The sequence below is a fragment of the Pseudophryne corroboree genome, chromosome 9 (genome assembly GCF_028390025.1).
Source record: "Pseudophryne corroboree isolate aPseCor3 chromosome 9, aPseCor3.hap2, whole genome shotgun sequence".
Taxonomy (NCBI): Eukaryota; Metazoa; Chordata; class Amphibia; order Anura; family Myobatrachidae; genus Pseudophryne; species Pseudophryne corroboree.
The window spans coordinates 48,012,314-48,021,726 of NC_086452.1; the positions used below are offsets into that span (position 1 = coordinate 48,012,314).

The 9,413-nt window shown below is 45.5% G+C and overlaps 1 long non-coding RNA gene across 1 annotated transcript; it reads right to left on the bottom strand.

Moving 5' to 3' along the window:
- Window positions 1-2,319: 2,319 nt before the first annotated feature.
- LOC134956658 (uncharacterized) lies at window positions 2,320-8,542 on the bottom strand. The gene is made up of 2 exons (XR_010186063.1): window positions 8,487-8,542; window positions 2,320-4,162 (listed from the first exon to the last, which is right to left on the bottom strand). It is a non-coding gene; the product is annotated as an uncharacterized LOC134956658 (long non-coding RNA).
- Between the last annotated feature and the right edge of the window lie 871 nt (window positions 8,543-9,413).

The following is a 9,413-nucleotide window of genomic DNA, read 5'->3' on the forward strand; positions in this document are numbered from 1 at the left end:
AGAGAGCGGAGCTCCTGCACATGCCCAGTGGTAGCAGCTTCTTCTTCCAAGTTTGCTGTATGTGTGGATCTCAGTGCACTGGATCAGAGAGTAACTGCCAAGAAGAAGAGACAGGCGCCTTACCATGAGGTGGGAGAATGTGTGCTTATACAGTAATGTGCAGTTCTGTCTCCTGCAGGCTCTATTATGTATGTGTATTTATATATTATGAGATGTTTAACCTTTTCCTGACCACTTATGCTATTTATTTTTAAATATGTTTCATACAGCATATACTATATAAACCATCTATATATTCAGTGTATAAAAAGACCAATGCGTACATATATGTCCTGGGTCGGTACTAGCTTTGTCAACCACTTCCCCAGACTTCCGCACTTGCTCCAATGTTCCGCAGAGCGGGAGATTGTGGAATGCATTTGGAACCCACCCCCCCTCCCCCTCTAGAAATCCTGCGTTTGTCCCTGAATGTGACTATTCACTCGTCCCAATGCGTTTGTGTCTAAGCAATTGTCTAAGCAAGTTCTCGTTCATTAATGAACGAGAACGTTCATATCGTGCAGTGAGATCTGCCACTGTGTAGGGCCCTTTAGAGTTTTTCTGAGGGTATACTCCAAAAGCTGGGACTCTCTCCTTTCAGTGGACACTGGCAGATTGTCTCTACTATGCACAGAATCAGAGATATCAGCCTTCCAGCAGCTGGTCCCTGCTCCGGCAGCTCCACACACCTAATATGCGGTTTTATATTTTCGTTGTGGATTGCTCTGGCTCCTGAACTCTGATCCCCAGGTCCCCAGCCAGTACATCCTGAAAGGTGGGACTCTCTAGTTTGTTTTTGTTTTTTTATCTCATTCAAAGCTGCAAAATCCATTTCTAGGAACTTAAGATATCTGCAGTCAAGCAAGCTGCCCTCCCACCAGAAAATGATGAATATTAAGCCCACTCCACTATCCACCCCTCCCCTACGTATTAAACACCCTCTACCACCCTGGAAGTCATGTACCAGGGCCCCTTCATTCAGCACAATGCCCCCTTCTACAGTTTAGTGTTCTCCCTCCCGCCTCATCCGTGCAGTAAAGGAGTAATTAGCAGAAATTACTGCTCCAGGTCCTACATGTTTGAGCGGAAGCTGCTGCTGAAAGCACTCCCCACCACTACCGCGGTATCCGTTCACATGGTCGACCATGTTATGGTTGACAGTCATTAGGTCGACCACTATTGGTCGACATTGACATGGTCAACATGGACACATGGTCGACACATGAAAGGTCGACACATGAAAAGGTCGACATGAGTTTTTTAACTTTTTTTTCTTTTGGGGAACTTTTCCATACTTTACGATCCACATGGACTACGATTGGAACGGTAAAGTGTGCCGAGCGAAGCGGTAGCGGAGCGAAGGCACCATGCCCGAAGCATGGCGAGCGAAGCGAGCCATGCGAGGGGACGCGGTGCACTAATTGGGGTTCCCAGTCACTTTACGTAAAAAACGACACCAAAAAAAGTTAAAAAACTCACGTCGACCTTTTCGTATGTCGACCTTTCATGTGTCGACCATTTTCACGTGTCGACCATGTGTCCATGTCGACCATGTCAATGTCGACCAATAGTGGTCGACCTAATGACTGTCGACCATAACATGGTCGACCATTCATACCGGAACCCACTACCGCTGGAGGATGCTTTGCTGTGCCTGGGGGCCTACACTGCTGTTAAGACGGCCCTGTTCACTATGTCCCTCTACACAGTAACAAGATGGTGCCGCACATTACATTTCTATGGCGGCCATCTTGGTTAGGGAATTAAGCATCCCTGGAGGAACCATCTTGGAGTATACACAGCAGTACACTACTATACCAATAATGCCCAGTTCAGGGAAAACAGTAATGAGTAAATAAGAGGCACCATTATAACACTACACAAGTAACCATGAGAGACAGAAACATGATTTGAGTATTCAGTAGCTGTAATGTCACATCAGTATCCCCACTGGGAGGGCGGCTAGATATACGGAAGAATGCAATAGGCTGAAAACTTTTGTTGAGTTTAAATTCAGCAGAAACACACCTGTAGGCCATCTGTAAACAAAACATTAAAATAAAGACATGACACACGCATGCACACACATACACCTTAGAAAAAATACTTTAAAAAAAAAAACACAACCAAACATCCATTTATTACTTACTTAAACCAATGAGAAAGGTCCTCTTCATTCTATGTAGGTATCTTGGATGCTTTTAAAAAAAAAACACCTTAGAAGTGACACAATTTGTCCCTTGCCGGACCCCGCTGCTAATAAGAGGTCATCAGAGAACAACGGTTCCAATGCTTTTTATTTTTACAGAATGCCAGGATTTACAATAGTTGTCACCGTTACATGATTGTTCCAGTGGCTAAAGAGATGTCCTTTCTGATGGAGACACCAGGAACAAGTGTCCTTAGGAGAGTTTTTATGCACATATTCGAACTTCCTGCGACTAGTGTTCAATCCCTACCTGGAATTATGGGGCAGATGTATTAACCTGGAGAAGAGATAAAGAAGTGATAAGTGCAAGGCGATAACACACCAGCCAATCAACTCCAATATGTAAACTGACAGTTATGAGCTGATTGGCTGGTGCATTATCACCTTGCACTTATCACCGCTTTATCACTTCTGTATGCCGTCTCCAGGCTTAATACATCTGCCCCAATAAGCCTGATCATGGCCCTCATTCCGAGTTGTTCGCTCGCTAGCTGCTTTTAGCAGCATTGCAAACGCTAGGCCGCCGCCCTCTGGGAGTGTATCTTAGCTTAGCAGAATAGCGAACGAAAGATTAGCAGAATTGCTACTAAATAATTCCCTGCAGTTTCTGAGTAGCTCCAGACCTACTCACAGATTGCGATCAGCTCAGTCCGTTTAGTTCCTGGTTTGACGTCACAAACACGCCCTGCGTTCGGCCAGCCACTACCCCATTTCTCCAGACACTCCCGCGTTTTTCCCTGACACGCCTGCGTTTTTTAGCACACTCCCGGAAAACGCTCAGTTACCACCCAGAAACACCCACTTCCTGTCAATCATTCACCGATCAGCAGAGCGACTGAAAAGCGCCGCAAGAACACCAGCAAATCTACTAAGTTTTGTGTAAAATAACTTAGCGCATGCGCTCTGCGTACCATGCGCATTTAGCAGCAAATCGCAGAATAGCAAAAATCGGCAACGAGCGAACAACTCGGAATGACCACCTATGATCATCATCAGATTGTGAAGCGGGTGGGGGTGTTACATGAAAGATAGAATACTACTCCTACACGCCAAGAGGCACCTCTACCAATGAGCATACTCAGAGACAGCCAACTCTCCTGGAACTTGCAGGAGACTCCCGTTTTATTGGGTAGTTCCCCGCACCCCCAGAATAGTGGTCAAATCTCCCGCATTCTGTCTGTATCCTAGTGAAAGGGGCAGGATGGGATGATAATTATGGGAATTGCGGGGGTTTTTGGAGGGACGAGGATAAATTACTCAAATTGCCTCATTTTAGCCCCTCCCCGCAGACCCATTTTTCAGAGGTGGAGGCATGACCACCCCTCTCCTCCCGGGCTTCTCCCGGAGACATAAAAAGTAAGTAATGAGTCAACTGTGCTCCAAATGGTTTCTGACTGTCATTTTCATACACGAAAAAAAAAAAAACACTTTATCTTATATAAACTACATGAGGTTAGTATTAAACATTTACTTTGGGTTTGCAAAGACTAAACTAATCAAAGTCTATTTCTCCTCCAGACAACCCGAGCCTTGTCAGTTGTTTCATCGTGTAGCAGCATTCAGGTTGACCCGTTGAAATGTCAAACAGAACATTCTGTTCCAGCTCCAGAAATAGACACCGAACAACTGGTAACGGGAAGAGTATACCGTGCAACATACTGTATAGTGATGAGTAAGGAATATAGACTATTTTCAGCAGTATTTAATTCACATGCGCTGCGATCACATCCCTGTCATTGCGTTTAAGCTGATTCTAATCCTCGACAGCTTTTCGGACTTTTGTTTCTACGTATTGCTGTGAAAATAGCCTCCTCAACTGTCCGTGGAGCTCCGGGCGCAGATTTGTTGATACGGAAAATGTACGTGTGATGACAGCCAGGTATGGTGATGAACTTCGGCTACTGTCAGCAGCTTCTGCAAGACAAAGGATTAATGCACAGAAATGTCATAACAGGTGAAACGTCTGTTATTCGAGGAAAGGCTAAACACGCACATTGTGTGCATCCCAAATGAACTACATGTTTGTATTTCACACGGTGTAACACAGATTTATGTAGCCTGATCTTTCAGTGTATCATTTAACCATTAAATATTTAGCTCCCAAGCAAAGGAGTCTTGCGCATATCTCTGATAAAAAGGCGCCGTGCCATTTTACTAGTGATATCCGCAACTGCAGTGTAAAAGAAAGTTTGGTTTATGGGTGCACAGTGCGGGGTGTGGGCAGTGGCGTAGCCGGCTTTTGACAGGTGGGGGAGCGAAGATGGAAAAATAGGTGCCCCAATGATTTGGCCTGGATGATTTTGCTCCAGTGACCACTGCAGAAACCAAGGGGCTTTCACACAGATCAGAGGTTGCATGCAGAGGTGAATTTCCCACTAGGCACGTGTCCTACTCAGTAAATAGGTATACACAATTAAAATGTAAAAAAATGTCACAGTGGCTTTTTATTATTCTATCATCAAACGAGGGCTTATAACCAATCAATGAAAATAATAAAACTAGGCAAGAGCGGGCAGCCTTTACCGTTGTGCCTAGGGGCACCCTCACCCCTAAATCCGCCCCTGTTTGCAGGTCAGTGCCAGGCAGAAGCCAATCGGCAGCTTGTGCTCTCTACGTGGACCCATCCAGAGCAAGCGCTGCAGCTCAGTCAGGCACAATCGCCAATAGTGATTTCTGTCTTAGCACAGACTAAGTAGAGCCCAGATTGAAAAGTCTCTTTGGCGCCTCCCTGTGTCACCCCAGCCACATGCACCCTGCGTCACCACCATTCCCGCTGCACTCCCCTAGCTACACTACCGATATTATTGAATCATTTAATAGACTGGTGCATGCCTTGTGGCACATAATCAAGTGCACAGTACAAAGTAAAATATCTCCCATACAATTCCTCAGCTCATGACAGTATGTTTGTATATATATATATATATATATATTATATATACAAACCGTACCCATTATACAAACGCCAATGTTTAGGACTCATGAGTTCTATAAACTTTGAAGGACGCAACGCATTAGGGGTTCCTCCTGCTGGATTGTACCAGGTACTTTTCACTGTCACTCCTGACATCCAGATAAGCTCTCTATTTTTAACTTAAATGTATGTTTTGATATGTACTTAAAAAATTGTGTTTTCAATATCACAGAATTTCATGTGATTCCTTCACATTGCATACTGGTGATATCACTGCTTAGTGTATGGTCTCCAGAAGCTAGGACCTGCTGTGAACATAGAAAAAGTTATACTGGGCAAAACACGAAAACTGTTTGCCTCTACACATGGTACACAGCCTTCTCCTTGCCTGAATTCACTGCGGAAGTTCGTAATTATTGCACTAGGAGGCGCTCTCTTTGGCACTATTGTTAATATATGAAGTCTATATCCCAGGGGAAATATGCTGAAGCATTCATCGGTTACACTTGTTGGTCACTCTTAGGAAAGGCTTCCATGGATTTAAAACAAATGGCTACCAGATCAGGGTTGGCCTGAGTCACAGGTGTACAGGAGAAATCCCTGGTTGTCCCAACTTCCTGAGGGCCCCGCCCCCTTCTCTATGGGTCAGTAACTTTGTGGAGCAGGATTATGAATTAACTTGGGTTTTTGGTTTGTTTCTCTGGAAACTACAGCAAGATTAGTAACTTGCCAATTAAAGTAGGTGGTCCTGACACAGGGCCGGATTTGGGCGAAGGGGTGGACCGCCCCCCCAAACACAGTCATAGCCACGCCCACTTTTGAGCAGAAGAGAGCTCTCCGTGGAGAGCCTGAGGTAGAACGATATGCTGAAGCTTATACCACAGCAGCACAGAGGAGCCAGGAGAGCAAGGGTTACAGAGCATTTGCCCCTAACTTGCTGGTGTATGGGTACTAGGGCTAATAAATAGAATTACCCCATAGCACAGTCACATGTACATAGAACAATCACAAAGCTCTATCTCAGTCTCACTCAAAAAGGTCAGTCAGAATTGAGAGAGGAGGAGTTAGGATTGCAGATGGGAGGAGTTAGGATTGCAGATGGGACGAGTCAAGATTAAACAGTAAACCGCCCCCCCTAAAGAAAAGTCTAGATCCGTCCCTGTCCTGACACGCCCTGTCCCCTCCTTTGTAAAGGGGCCCTATTCTTTGCTTTGCCCCTATTAGCCAATCCTTTTATGGTGGCTGGCCACACCCCCTCTGGTGGCTGACCACACCCCTTAAACTGGGGCCACTACCACTGCATTCCCTGGTGGGCCCTTCATGTACCAGTCCGACACTGTACCAGATAAGCTGCTTTTATCTATTCATTGAAGTACTGCTATATAATGTGTTTTGGAGCAATATTGTTTTTAGTGGGTTCACTATGGTATGCCGGCGGTCGGGCTCCCGGCGACCAGCATACCGGCGCCGGGAGCCCGACCGCCGGCTTACCGACAGTGTGGCGTGCGCAAATGAGCCCCTTGCAGGCTCGCTGCGCTGGGCATGCTACGGGCACGGTGGCGCAACGCTATTTTATTCTCCCTCCAGGGGGGTCGTGGACTCCCACGAGGGAGAATAAGTGTCGGTATGCCGGCTGTCGGGATCCCGGCGCCGGTATACTGTGCACCGGGATCCCGTCGGTCGGCATACTGAAGACAACCCGTTTTTAGTGTATTACGCTATATACTGTACACCTTTATTTTTCTGTGGGCATATCCTTATGTTGCATGAAGGATAATTGCCAATTAAGTGGTCATTTCAAATGGCCATGCCTCAGTACATCACATGGTGTTTTTATAAAATGTATTACACTATAGGGGTCATTCCGAGTTGTTCGCTAGCAGTTTTCTTTCGCAGTGCAGCGATTAGGTAAAAAAGCGGCACTTCTGTGTATGCGTATGCGGCGCAATGCACACATGCGATGTACTTTCACAACAGCCGATGCAGTTTCACGCAAGGTCTAGCGACGCTTTTCAATCGCTCTGCTGGCCGCAGAGTGATTGACAGGAAGTGGGTGTTTCTGGGAGGTTACTGACCGTTTTCGGGGAGTGTGTGTAAAAACGCAGGCGTGTCAGACACAAACGCAGGCGTGCCTGGGGAAACGCGGGCGTGGCTGGCCGAATGCAGGGCATGTTCGTGACGTCAAAACAGGAACTAAATAGTCTGAAGTGATGCAAGCTAGGAGTAGGTCTGAAACTACTCTGAAACTGAACAATCTTTTTTTGTAGCCGCTCTGCGATCCTTTCGTTTGCACTTCTGCTAAGCTAAGATACACTCCCAGAGGGCGGCGGCTTAGCGTTTGCACGGCTGCTAAAAGCAACTAGCGAGCGATCAACTCGGAATGACCCCCTATATTCCATAATCCTTATTTACACGTCCTCTGGTACCTGAGCTGGAGTGGATGTCCTGCGCTATGGAAATAAGTGATAAGTATACGTATGGGGGTAATATAGATGGGTGTGGTTCGTTTTATCGACAGTGCCTAGGTCGACAATGTTTAGGTCGACCACTATAGGTCGACAGTCACTAGGTCGACATGGATGGAAGGTCGACAGGGTTTCTAGGTCGACATGTGCTAGGTCGACAGGTCTAAAGGTCGACATGAGTTTTTTTTTTTGGTGTCGTTTTCTTCGTAAAGTGACCGGGATCCCAAATTAGCGCACCGGGTCCCCTTGCTTGGTGCCTTCGCTCCGCTACCGCTTCGCTCGGCACACTTTACCGTTCCAATCGTAGTCCACATGGATCGTTAAGTATGAAAAAATAAAAATTAAAAAAACTCATGTCGACCTTTAGACCTATCGACCTAGCACATCCATGTCGACCTAGTGACTGTCGACCTATAGTGGTCGACCTAAACATTGTCGACCTAGGCACTGTCGATCTTCAGACCGGATCCCAATATAGATCTGGGTATATTGCTATAAGAAGGGAAGTGGTCTTCACTCATCTGCTCCATTATTAGAACGTTGGAAGTGCAGTAAGTTATTGTAGCACAATACTGTGGCTGTCAGCTTCCTCTCTACGCTGACCATTATAGGAAATGTACCCCGAGGGCTCAGCTCCTGCACCACTGGAAAGAGCCTGCAGTTATATTTTTCCAGCCATCCCAGTATAAAGGGAAACCGCGCTTGAGTGGAAACAAATTTTAAACCATTTTTCTTTCAATCCCTTCCGTTGCTGTGTCACAGGAAAATTAAATATAATTTCCAAAGTACCAAAAACTTACAAAGAAGCATTGTTAACTGTGAAGAAATATGTAATATACAATGGTGCAATGGTGCATACCGGGTTACAATGGCTGCTATGTTACATCATCCATGGCTACAACTTCATTTCCTACTGACAAAGTAAAGAAAAGAAAAAGAAGAAGAAAAAATAAATAAATATATATATATATATATATATATATATATATATATATACAATACTGTGCAAAAGTTTTAGGCAGGTGTGGAAAAAATGCTGCAAATTAAGAATGCTTTCAAATATGGAAGTGTAAATCGTTTATTTTTTTTTATCAATTAACAAAATGCTAAGTGAATAACAGAAGAGTAATCTAAATCAAATCAATGGTGGTCATTCCGAGTTGTTCGCTCGTTATTTTTCTCTCGCAACGGATCGATTAGTCGCTAATGCGCATGCGCAATGTCCGCAGTGCGATTGCGCCAAGTAATTTGCTATGCAGTTAGGTATTTTACTCACGGCATTACAAGGTTTTTTCTTCGTTCTGGTGATCGTAATGTGATTGACAGGAAGTGGGTGTTTCTGGGCGGAAACTGGCCGTTTTATGGGTGTGTGCGAAAAAACGCTACCGTTTCTGGGAAAAACGCGGGAGTGGCTGGAGAAACGGAGGAGTGTCTGGGCGAACGCTGGGTGTGTTTGTGACGTCAAACCTGGAACGAAACTGACTGAACTGATCGCAGATGCCGAGTAAGTGTGGAGCTACTCAGAAACTGCTAAGAAGTGTCTATTCGCAATTCTGCTAATCTTTCGTTCGCAATTTTGATAAGCTAAGATTCACTCCCAGTAGGCGGCGGCTTAGCGTGTGCAATGCTGCTAAAAGCAGCTTGCGAGCGAACAACTCGGAATGAGGGCCAATGTTTGGTGTGACCGCCAGTTGCATTCGAAACATTTTGTGTAATTGAGGGCTGATCGCAGCAGCAAATTTGTTAGCAGTTGGGCAAAACCATGTGCACTGCAGGTGTGGCAGAT